Genomic DNA, 12,657 nt, shown 5'->3' with positions numbered 1-12,657 from the left:
TAGTCACATCTGACTTTTGGTGACTCCTGGTGGGGTTTTTAAGTCAAGAGACAATCAGAGGTGGTTGGCCATTACCTCCCTCCGTGTCATGACCCTGGTATTCCTTGGAGGTCTCCCATCCAAATACTGCTTAGCTTCTGAGATCTCATGAGATCAGGCTAGCCTGGGCCATCCAGGTCAGGGCACCTTTAGAATACTCTAAGAGAAAAAGTATAAAAGGTATGTCAAATGAATATAGCCTTGGTTCGTGTGTGAATATGCATCACACATTTGATTTTTCACCATTAGATTAGTCAGGACTGGATCATTTGCAGCAGAATGTGTGAATTAATTCCTTGAACTGGACTGTGTGACAATTCCATCCTTCAGATTTCCAAGCATTGGCACCAGTCCCTGCGTGAATGGATTGTACCATATCAGACTGCCGATGAGGGGAAAGGGGTTGCAATTTTGATGTTTCTCTAGGAGTACAGTAAAAGAGGTGTGTTACAATCACATGCTAGTGTGGAAAACTGTTCTTCCTCCTTAAAGGCAAAGGTAGTCCCCTGTTCAAGCACCGGGTCATTACTGATCCATGGGGTGACGTCACCTCGACATTTCCTAGGCAGACTTTGTTTACCGGGTGGTTTGCCAGTGCCTTCCCCAGTCATCTTCCCTCTCCCCCAAGAAGCTGGGTACTCATTTTACCGATCTCGGAAGGATGGAAGGCTGAGTCAACCTTGAGCTGGCTACCTGAAACTGACTTTCGTCAGGATCGGACTCAGGTCATGAGCAGAGTTTGGACTGCAGTACTGCAGCTTACCACTCTGTGCCATGGGGCTCTTTCTTCTTCCCTAGGAACAAGAAAACTGCATCCAGGTTTAGACATTTCCTATGGTGGCATTCCCATCCAGGCTTTCCTTAGTCCTTTTTTACAAATTAAGGATACTGTGGCAGATTCCTTGGGTCTAGAACCACCCCACAGGGTTCCCCCCCATCACAACTCCTACCTATCCCACTGCACTAGGGTTCCCAGCAGGATTTTAAAAGGTTCAAGGGTATAGACTCTGTACCTGGGTATAAACCCACCCAAATGTGGACCTGAGTTCAATCCCAACAGAAGTCGGTTTCAGGTAGGTGGCTCAAGATTGACTCAGCCTTCCATCTTTCCAAGGTCGGTAAAATGAGTACCCAGCTTGCTGGGGGTAAAGAGTGGATGACTGGGGAAGGCAATGACAAACCACCCCATAAATATAGTATAGTAAGTACCTCATTTAAATTTTCAAACCCTGAATCCTCAAAGATCCCTGTTGGGGTCCCCAGTTTAACTGTCTTGATCATTCTGCATAGGCTTGTGGACAAATTAACTCCACTTTGGGATACGTAACACAACTGGAAGCTTTGGGAGATTCCCCGCCTCCCCCTTTTCTCCTCCCCCTTCTCTTCTTTCCCTTTCCCCCTTCCCCTTCTTTCTCCCTTCCCTTCCCTTTTCCCTACTTGTTTTTCTCTAACCCTATCTTATGTGGTTCCCTATTACTATGTATGGGTGTGAAAACTGGACAATGAAGAAAGCTGATAGGAAGAAAGTAGATTCCTTTGAAATGTGGTGTTGGAAGAGTGTTACAGATACCGTGGACCGCCCCCCCCCCCAAAAAAAAAATCAGTGGGTTATAGATCAAATCAAGCCTGATCTGACCCTAGAAGCTAAAATGACTAAACTGAGGCTGTCATATTTTGGTTGCATTATGAGAAGACAAGAATCACTTGGAAAGACAATCATGCTAGGAAAAGTTGAAAGCAGCAGTAGAAGAGGAAGACCCAACAAGAGATGGATTGACTCTATAAAGGAAGCCACAACCCTCAACTTGCAAGATCTGAGCAAGGCTGTTAAAGATAGGACATTTTGGAGGACATTGATTCATAAGGTTGCCATGAGTCGGAAGCAACTTGACGACACTTAACACACACACATCTTATGTGGGCATAACACCTTGTGACTCCCCACACTGGGTCCGCATGGCTCTCCAAAGCTGGAAATAACTCCATCATTTGCGTGCCGAGATCAGGGCACCATTATTGTTTGTTGATCATCTAACGTTTTAATTATTGATAGGATATTTATGATTTTAATTGTTATTCTATGTTTTCAGCCGTCCTGAGCCTGGGTTTAGTTGGGAAGGGTGGAATAAAAATGTAACAAACAAACAAACAAATATCCCCATATTCATTCCAAAAAGTTTCTTTTTCAGTTGGTGGACAAGAAACAAGTTAATTGCTCTCAAGCATCCCCCATCCTAGTGTTGTCTATCTCAGGGACCCAGTGCTTAAGGTTTGGTTATGCAAATGCTTCTAGCCAGTAAAGAAAAGCCATCTAACATTCTGGCAGGAATGTGACACCTGGGGGGACAGAGAAGTGGGGGTGCAAAATGCTAAATTGTATGTCTTCCTGGAAATAACAAGACTGACCAAAGGGGGCGGTGGGCAAACAGATGAGATAAATTCCCTTGACACGAGGGAAACGAGGTCCATTTTGGCCAATTCCATCTGAGGATAACTTGCAGGAATGAGCTCTCCTACTTGGGCTCCAATCATGGTTGCCATTACCACAGTAAGGGCAGGCAGTCTGGACAAAAGTAACGGATGACTGACCGAACTCTGTGGCTTCAAGAATAAATAGCTTACTTTGAAATAATAGGTAAAGTTTGTCTAGAGGAGAGAATGTTGTAAGTTTGTTCATTATCCTGATAATAATTGGATGCCAGAATAGTGGTAGTTTGCACACAAAAATAAATGTGGTACGCAAGATCCAGGATTAGCATCACGGTGGGGTTTGTGTGTTGTTGTTGTTTTTAAGAAAAACTAATCTGTAGCCTCGTCTTGCTATTTTATTTTATTTTTATTGTAACGGATCTGTACTCTTCTTATCCCCAACTAGCTCAAGGCAGCTAACAACAGAAATGGAATATCTGCATTAAAAGGAATGATTACACCACACAATAAACCCAAATGGTACAACCAAAATCACTCAAATATAAAAATGAAATAAAAATCCAATATACAGATTTTACGGAAAAAAGTAAATACCCAAAAATCAATTATCCACTGTTCCTTTTGAAAAACTATAAAACATTCTCATCATTAGGGCTGCCAACCACCAACTGGAGACCTCCTGCTGTTACAACTGATCTCCAGCCAATAGAGATCAGTTCCCCTGGAGAAAATGGCTGCTTTGGCAATTGGACTCTATGGCATTGAAGTCCCTCCCCTCCCCAAACCCCGCCCTCCTCAGGCTCCGCCCCAAAAACCTCTTGCCGGTGGCGGAGAGGGACCTGGCAACCCTACTCATCTTGGATCTCTTGAATCGCATAACTCTGCTTCCTTCCTAGCCTACCTTTCCACAGACCAAAGTTCGAAGCCTTCCTCCAGCCTTTCTCTGATTGGCTCTTCTGTTGGAGGAGGACTGTGGCCTACCAGCTTTTCTACTGTCAAAAGAGAAAGGAGGGGCCCCTTTTGACCACCAAAAAGGGCTATGCTGGGGATCCTGGGACCCATGTGGACAAAAGCCACATTGGACAGGGCTACGGTGAGGAAGGAAGCAGAGTTATGCGATTCAAGAGATCCAAGATGAGTAGGGTAGAAAAAAGGTGCATGTTGGAAATGCCAGGAGACAGATGGTTCTTATTTTCATGTTTGGTGGACTTGTCCCAGATTACAAAAGTACTGAAAGAAGATTCAATGAGAATTACAGATTATAACCAGAATTAAAATAACATTGGACCTTAAATATTACTTAGTATATTGCCACCTGATCTACCAACGAGACTTAAAGATGTTTTTAAATATGCCACAACTGCTGTAAGGGTTGTATTGGCAAGAACTTGGAAACAAACGCAAATTCCTGATATAGAAGAATGGAAAGATAAAATGCTTGAATATGCTAATATGTCCAGAATGACCTTTATGGCAAATCCTATTTACAATGAAACCATAGAAGAGTTCAATGAGAAATGGGAACCATTTTATACTTATATGTCAACAGACTGATTATTATTATAACACAAAAAGCTAGAAAAAATATTTAGACAAACATATGTGACTTACATAAAGTCAAGTTAGAATGATTTATTTGTTTTCTACGGTGAATTTTTTTTTTATGAAATGCTTCATTTAATAGCTATAGGATGATAAAATGAACAACATACATATCTTAAGAAGAATAAACATTTATTTAGTTAAACTTAAACATATTGGACTGTTACATTTGCTTGTTAAATAATTCTTCAAATCCGACTCAGTTTATATACTTATATATTTGGGGAAATGCTTTTTCTATATTGGATGATCTCCTTTCCCTCCTTCCCTTTTTTCTTCTGTATCCTCTGATTAATTTTTTTTAAAAAAACCCAAAAACAACAACAACAGAGAACTGAAGCTCCGGCCTAAAATTACTGGCCAAACGTCACCCAGTTTCATGACTAAAGGCCCGTTTGGACCCAAGTCTCCCAAGATCCTACTCCAACAGTTTAACCACTTCACCACATTAGCTTAAATAACAAGTTTCTTATTTTTTTCTCTTCCAGTGGCAAATACTACACTTTGCTTTCTAAAGTCAGTGTAGGGATTTTTACCCTCCTAGAAAGATTGTCTTTCACCCTCATTTCATGATCAGCACAAAGACTGACCATCTTCATTTGATTCCACTTACAGTAGAAACCTACTGAGTGGCAAAGAAGATCTGCTATACCAACGGCCCAGTCAATTTTGGATTATTATAGACACAGCAGGTTTCACTGAGTGCTGCTGACATTTATTCCCAGACAAGTTCCATTTTGACATGGCTTTTACATTATGTCAACATTTACAAACACCAGCAGTGCATTTAAAAAAAAAACTGAGTGAAAATGGATTGAATGAGTTAAAAAAAACTTTCAAAAGGCAATTGGACTATTTGGGACACCATTAAAATGAAATGGAAAATGAGTTTTGTTTGCTTTTCCCTCCAAATTCACCCAACCATCTTGTTGGGTATGGAGAATTTGTTCCTGTTTTCTCACACCTTCCAAATACTGAGATGCAATGCAACTACTTTCTCATACAACTCTGGTGCTTTTAAAAAAAAGCTTTTATGTACTAATATGTGTATTTGTAGCCAACAGTCAGGCTATGCAAAAATGTTTATACCCACAAATAAAAACACACTGTTACTGTTTTATGTGTCACCATTCTCCAGGAAAAAAACTTCAAAGAGAGCGCTAAGTATGAAACTACTGAATTAGAATTGATCATTTGACCAAACCAAGCCTGAACTGACCCTAGAAGCTAAAATGACTAAACTGAGGCTATCATATTTTGGTCACATCGTGAGACGACAAGAGTCACTGGAAAAGACAGTCATGCTAGGAAAAGTTGAGGGCAGCAGGAAAAGAGGAAGACCCAACAAGAGATGGACTGACTCAATAAAGGAAGGCACAGCCCTCAATTTGCAAGATCTGAGCAAGGCTGTCAAAGATTGAACATTTTGGAGGACTTTCATTCATGGGGTAACCATGAGTCAGAAGCGACTTGACGGTACTTAACACACACACACATTTGACATAAACTCACCTCCAGGGTTGAATATTTTATTTGTTTGTTTGTTTTATTTTATTTACTTCATTAAGTGTCACTGTTTCAATTAAATAATTTTAGCAACAATGAATATGCTATAATGTGTTTAATGATGATACATTATTTAAGAGTTGTTTTCAACTTCAGTTTGCCTTCAGTTACCTTACAGATTAGGTTAAAAATACAAGATTTAAAGTTAAGTATTAAGGACATAATAACTGACAGCTCCTAGCTCTTCACACAAAATACACAGAAGTACAAAGTTTGAACGTCACACGTGTGAAGGGAATGATAGGAGCAGCAAGTTTTGACTTCTGCTAACCCCAGAATTGAGTCAAATAAAAAACGTACCACATACCTGCAAGACCACCTTTCCTGTTATGCTCCACCACAACATTTTCACTGATCTGAGCAGAGCCTTCTGAAAGTGCCACCCTGCAAAATGGCTAAGATCAGCAACTGCCTGTTCATGTGCATAGTGGCTCCCACCTTGTTGAAAGGTGGTTGAATCCAAACCGGTAGAAACGTTCCCTGGAATTGTGTCAGTCTGATTATTAAGCTATTAAGTTGGAAGAAGGTCAATGAGAATATTTCTTGAAGACCTGCATTATCAGACTTCTACATATTTTGTGTAATCATTTGGACTATCAAGCTTTCCAGAGGATTGGATGGACTTTTGATAATATGGAGATTTGTTTGTTACATGGTGTATGTGTTTGTACAAATATGTAGCTGTATTGTATTTGTATTTCATTAGTATTTGTATTCATGTGTACAGTACATAGAATATATAGCTGTCATTGTTTTTTTTACTACATTCCTTACAGCATAGGTTTCTATATTCCTTTGGTTATTAAACCTCCAGGTGGTGGCTGAAGATCTCCCGGTGGAGATCAGTTCACCTCGAGAAAATGGCCGCTTTGGCAATTGGACTCTATGGCATTGAAGTCCCTCCCCTCTCCAAACCCCGCCCTCCTCCAGCTCCACCGACAAAATCTCAACGCACTTCCCAACCCAGAGCTGGCAACCCTAACTGAGGTGGTCAGGAATACCCCTGCACTTGTATCATTTCACAGAATGTGCAAAAAAGAAATATTCAGGAGGGTATTCTTATGACAGGATTAGAAATGTAGTATGATGGAACAAGTCAGAAGGCTGCTTTAGAATTGTAGTCTATTGCAATGTTTGTTGTATGTATCACCTTGCTTCCACTACATTATCTTCTACCTTGGTAAGCCACTTATTGGATTATGGTATGTCAGCCTTTGACAAATTATTCTTTTATACAGTGTTTTCCACTTCTGTAATCCTAGTCCAACAGCATTGTTTATTGAAAATGTCATGTGTGAATGATTTTAAAAAATATATTTTTAATCCATCTCAGCCTCAGTGAGAAAGGTACACTATAAATGAAGTAAATAAAAAAAAAACTATTGTGACTGTATGAGAAAGTTTTTGTCCAGATAATACACTTTCTTTTGTTAACTGAAGAATCTGTTTTCTGCCTTAATTTTTTTCCTCTATTTCTTAGGTGGCAAAAACGAAGATACATTTGCTAAAGTAGCACAGAGGGAAACTCTCTCTCCTTGGGGAGGAGATGTGACTCACAGCTCATTCCTGAGCTGCGTGGTGCGAAAGTTATTTGGAGGTGCGCAAGGGCCCATGCTGGCGACTGCACCATGTGCGCCGGTGCCCAGGCCACTTGCGCTGCCATGACTGGCATGGATGCCAGTGTTGGGGTGCAGATGCTCGCCTATCTGTGTGCTGCCTGGGATGCGTCTTGGCTTCCTGCCGGTGTCCTGGCAGTGCATGTCCGTGAGCCATTGTCGCAGGGGATGTTCTGGGGCGGAATCACCTTTAGGCGGCTTCCTAACCCCCTTTCAGGCCGGGAACACTCCCTTTGCCCCGTGAAATGCAATGGAACAGTTCCATGGGGCTTGCCTTTGGGGGGGGGCTGAATCCTTCTTTGGATGCAGCGCGGCTGCGCTGCCTCCAGCCACCAGCGCAGTCCCTCCCCTCAGGAATAGGCTGCCCATGAGAGAACATCTGCTTGGCAGGCAGAAGGTCTTAGGCTCAATCCCTGGTAGGGTTTTGCACACACAAAAAAAATCTGGTAAATTTCAGGTTTGGGTTTATTGGGCCCGATTCTTTTCAATAAACCCAGAAAAAGCCAAATACCCATACCAGTAAATATGGGTATTCAGCTTATTTCCGGGTTTACTGAAAAAACTGGGTCCATTATAGTCTATGATAATTTTTTAAGCTCCTGTGGGGGGCATTTTTGGAGGTAGAGTTCCCAAATTTGCAGCATGACTGCAAGGGACTTTGGGACAGAGGGTCCAATGTTGTGGGCCTGGAAAGGGGTCGCCCCCATTCTCCAAGCATTTGTCAGCCGAGCTGTCCATCGGTTTTCAGGTTCAGAAGTTCAGCATTGCCGAGGACTGGTGGAAAGAGCCAATTGGCAGGCTGGCTCTGGGGGAATCCCTTCGTATCTGGGGTGCATAGTATGATGTCCATGCAAATTAGTTTCCAAACTGAGGGGAAAGGCTTAAATACAAGAGAAATAAGGCATGGAAAACATTTCTTTTGGTGGCAAATGACATCCTGTGAGCAGTCCTTTATTATGGTCATCAAAAATCTGATTTCAAGAGATGGTCATGGTGTGGGGAAACAAAGCCTCTACTCAGGGCGACCTTCTTTTTGAAAGCAGGTTTTCAGGGGGGTGATATCAAAGCCAGCCAAAGTCTTAACCACGGGAGCTGTCTTAAGGAGATTGCTCATCTGCATGGGTGAGGGAGTCTCCTTCGAAAGCCCGGGGGTGTGAGCAGCTGTCAAAGCCAGTTCTTTTTAGTTGGAGGGTATATCCCTGCAGACGGGACTGGTGAGCCTCGTCTTTTAAACAACCCTTATGCCTTATTCAAATTAACCCACTGAATGGTGATGGACAGATTGTTGTGTAGTTGGATGGTTGGTCTGACCAAGTTGGCTCCAATTACACGATCCCTGTCTCAAAAAGGCCCTAACTATGGAGCCCTAACAAAACCAGTAAAAAAAAAAAAAAGATCAGAGCCATGCCTCTGATCAAAGGTGAATAACCGAATCCAAAAAAGCTGAATATTTATTCAGCTTTACAGATCCCGTGACTAGCTCGCATCTATCACCACAAAATCATTTGTTCCATCATTGAAACTGGCATGTTCAACTGTTGAACATATACACCACAAAATTCACAACATCCCCGACGGTCATGATGTGCCCCTTGTCCAGAGCTATGCAAATGACTCCCTTTTTAAAGAGTCTTTTCTAAGGCTCCACTGAACTGTGGTCAACTTCAGAGACATTCCAGGGGGAAACAAGAAGCCACATATTATCTTGCCTAACCAAGCTCTATCCCAACTGTTTTTACTTATGCAAAGAGGCTCTGTGTACTTTCTCTCCCCCTGCAAGTCTCTGTTTTCTTGCTCATTTTTGCTTAAAGCAAGCAAAATTTAACATTGCTCCCATAAGTCTCAGTATGAAATGCAATTGCATTATGCAAATACATTCCACACTGAGGGTTTGGAGAGCAAGTTTTTATGAGCTACAACTAGCATCTGTGACTAAGGCAAAAAATAGGCATCAGCTAACCTCACATTCTTAACATGTGCAGACATTCATTTCACAGAGAGGGCCAATCCAGAGTTTTTCCCCAGCAAATTGACATTTGACTTAATGTGAGTGTTATGAGATAGGCAAACCTGGATTCTGAGCCAAGTAATTATGGATTTTGTCACATCCCTCAAAACACTTTGAACATCTGCACAGCTGAGTTCAGAGGTAACACAAAACCATAGCCATCATTAGCACGACTGTCCAAATGTGGATTATTCCAAGATCTGTGGTGTGTTAGGTTCGGTCAAGCCAGGATCTGGTTTGGTTTCATTAACCCCGGTTATTGACTATGATTTTGTGGAATATTCGCACCAGCTCAGACATCCTATCTTAATCCTGGCTTGCTCCCCAGAGCTGCCTTTGTTCATTCGCTGGCTGGAAATGCCTGGCCCACAATCAAAGTAGCATTTGTGAAGCAGACCAGGATTTGAGTGATCATCTGCAAACCAAATCCTGGTTTCAGAAACGAATCGTCGTTAAAGGTCGGGACTGTGCATGTCTGAACCAAGCCTGTGTTACTGAGATTGTGCTTTTAAAGCTCTGTACACCCCTGGCACATAAACATTTGATGGCCTGGGTCTTTCAGTAGCCTCCTTTTTTCCTCTGTATTGATGGCGTCCTTATTTCACCAGTGAGCGAGATATCCATCATTGTGACTGGTGGTGTGTTTGTATTTGGGAGGCAGGTAAATTGCAGTGACCCAGGAGAATTGCAAAAAGTCCGTACGCTTTGCACACCAGGGGAAATTAGTCCACAGTCCAAACACTTTGAAATCTCAATTGATATCAGTGGGGAAGTTTTAAGCACATGCTTAATTCTCTCAACTAAGCTAAGGATAGCAAGATTTGACACAAGCGTGACCACCCAATAAACGTAGGCCATTTATGCTTAATAATTAGCAGCACATTCCAGGCTGAAGTGCCCCGCATATTTTTTAAAATTTCTTCACACTAAACCATCGTTCCAGGCATCACTGTGAAGCCGGCGCATACCTGGTACACATTTCTTAAGAGCCCCTTTATCACGACCTTTTGCATTTGCTCCGCCCCCGCATCAAAGCATTCACTGAAGGAAGCATGCAGAATCACACAGCCGCGGCTTAGCGATGCAAATGACTATTGCTCATGGCTATGAAAATGAAGGAACGAAGGAGCAGGCGAGCGGGGGTGGAATTTGTTTGACTTTCTCCTCTTGCATCAGGACCGTGAATAGTCATTTTAAAAATCAGCATTGAGCGAGGAGCAGAATCAACCCTGCATAAATGGCCTAATGTCACAGGCCTTTGCTGCCAACAGAGGGGACCCCATCTTTTGATTTGGGGGGACCAGTTATGTTTGAACTCGAAAACCTTTCCCTCAGTTACAAGATGTTATTAGGGTAAAGACTTTGGGTTTGCTGCCATGAGGTTAATTTTGTAGTGAGCAAGAAGAACACGGACATCATTGAGGCAGGATTGTATGCAAGTAACAAAGATATATTTATTTACAGGCTGGTTTTAAAGAACAGGTCACCAGCACAGGTGTCCACACAGTCAAAGGAGAAGCCTGACTGAGGCACATAAATTTAAGCTAGTTATGGCTCTAGAGCAGTGGTTCCCAACCTTTTTTTGACCAGGGACCACTAGGTCTTTTTTGTTCGGTGCAGGGACCCCAAGGTTCAAAATAAAAATTCCGAGAATTTAAAAATAAACTTTAATCATAACTGTTAGTTAAACATTAAACTTAGAATAATATTTGAATATATATATTTTATAATAGAGAACTTTTAATTGAAAATATTAATTTATTATGGGTATATAACTTTGTTTCGCGGACCTTAATTTAGTTCTCGCGGACCCCTGGGGGTCCACGGACCCCTGGTTGGGAACCAGTGCTCTAGAGTGTGGCTTGAATTCTCTTTAATGCTTGCAGGTACAAATAGGCTTTTGCTCACTAGTAGGACTTTGCGTTAGGCAAAGCTGGAAAAAAAAGGCAGCAGTTTAAAGGGAGCTGAAAGTAGATCCTGAATCATTCTGAATTTTTCCCTGCTTTGGCCCCATCACCATTTTAAAAAAGACTGGAGAGAATCCCTTCCCCCCCTGTCCCCCTCAGACTCTGCCCTCCTTAAGATCCGGCCCAAAAACCTCCTGCTGGTGGCAAAGAGGGACCTGGCAATCCTAGACTTTGACCAAACACGTTTCGGCCAAATGGCCTTCTTCAGTGGTCCAAACAATCACAGTTCCCGACTAAAGATGTACATGACTTTCTAAAACTCTTTATGACTGTAGGCATGTTGTGTTCGGCAAGACTTCCCCATCTGTTTTAGGCTTCCATACAAATAGGCAACTAATCCCCATGTATGTTTCCCTCTTAAATGAGATGTTATATTTCAGCCAGAAATAAAATTGTTGAAATATCATAGTCATAAAGACGTCTCAAAATCTGGAGCGGTTATAAAGTGCTAATTAGCCACTCCATGGTCAAGAGCTTCGTCCACTGGGCACAAACTGAACTGGTAATTTATCAAGCACCTCTGATCGAAATCATTGGGGTTTAAAAGTGTGTATTGCTGGCCGGGTAGCGCCCCCAGATTTATTTGATGTAACTCTCATAAAATTTATAAAAACCATGTTTTTAAAACCTGCAGATGCTCTGATGCAAGGACCCATAAAAACACCGAAGCAGGCTTCCACATGGCTGGATGAGAAATAGCAAGCAGAAAAAGATACAGAACTGTGACTCCAAGTGCCAGGGCTGAGCATACAGGACCTTTTTTGTAATTAAAAGTTGGATTCTATGACCCCTACTCCCCCTTCAACAGTGAATAGCTGAATCATACAAAAGTTGGAGTTTTTCAACGGGGCTATGTGCAGGGTTGCCAGGTCCCTTTTCACCAGCAGCGGGAGGTTTTTGGGGCAGAGCCTGAGGAGGGCGAGGTTTGGGGAGGGGACTTCAGTGCCATAGAATCCAATTGCCAAAGCAGCCATTTTCGCCAGGTGAACTGATCTCTATCGGCTGGAGATCAGCTGTGATAGCAGGAGATCTCCAGCTAATACCTGGAGGTTGGTAACCTTAGCTATGAGCATGTAATCCTAGATGCACCATAAATGTTCTACTAGCTTTAAGAGAAGAGCATAGATCAGCTCAATGGTCTCATGTGGTTGACACGTACAATCTACAACCCACTTCTAACTCAATTTGAAAAATATAATTACTCTAAAAGAAAGCAGTTGTGACTTGCAGGCAGCTTAAATAAGCAAATAAAAGCCCAAGGATTCTTCGCAAAGTAATTTATGGAGGAAAGAGAATGATTTTCTCCTCAAGTGTTTGCTGTTTTTTGCAGTTACTATTTGCTGAAAAGAATAGACAAGTTATCTAATTCCTTCTATGCTTGAAAAAGCTGCATTATTGGGGGGGAAAGGGATCATGTACAGAAGACATT

Source organism: Euleptes europaea, chromosome 9 (assembly GCF_029931775.1).
Source record: "Euleptes europaea isolate rEulEur1 chromosome 9, rEulEur1.hap1, whole genome shotgun sequence".
Lineage (NCBI taxonomy): Eukaryota > Metazoa > Chordata > Lepidosauria > Squamata > Sphaerodactylidae > Euleptes > Euleptes europaea.
This window is presented reverse-complemented; position numbering follows the sequence as displayed.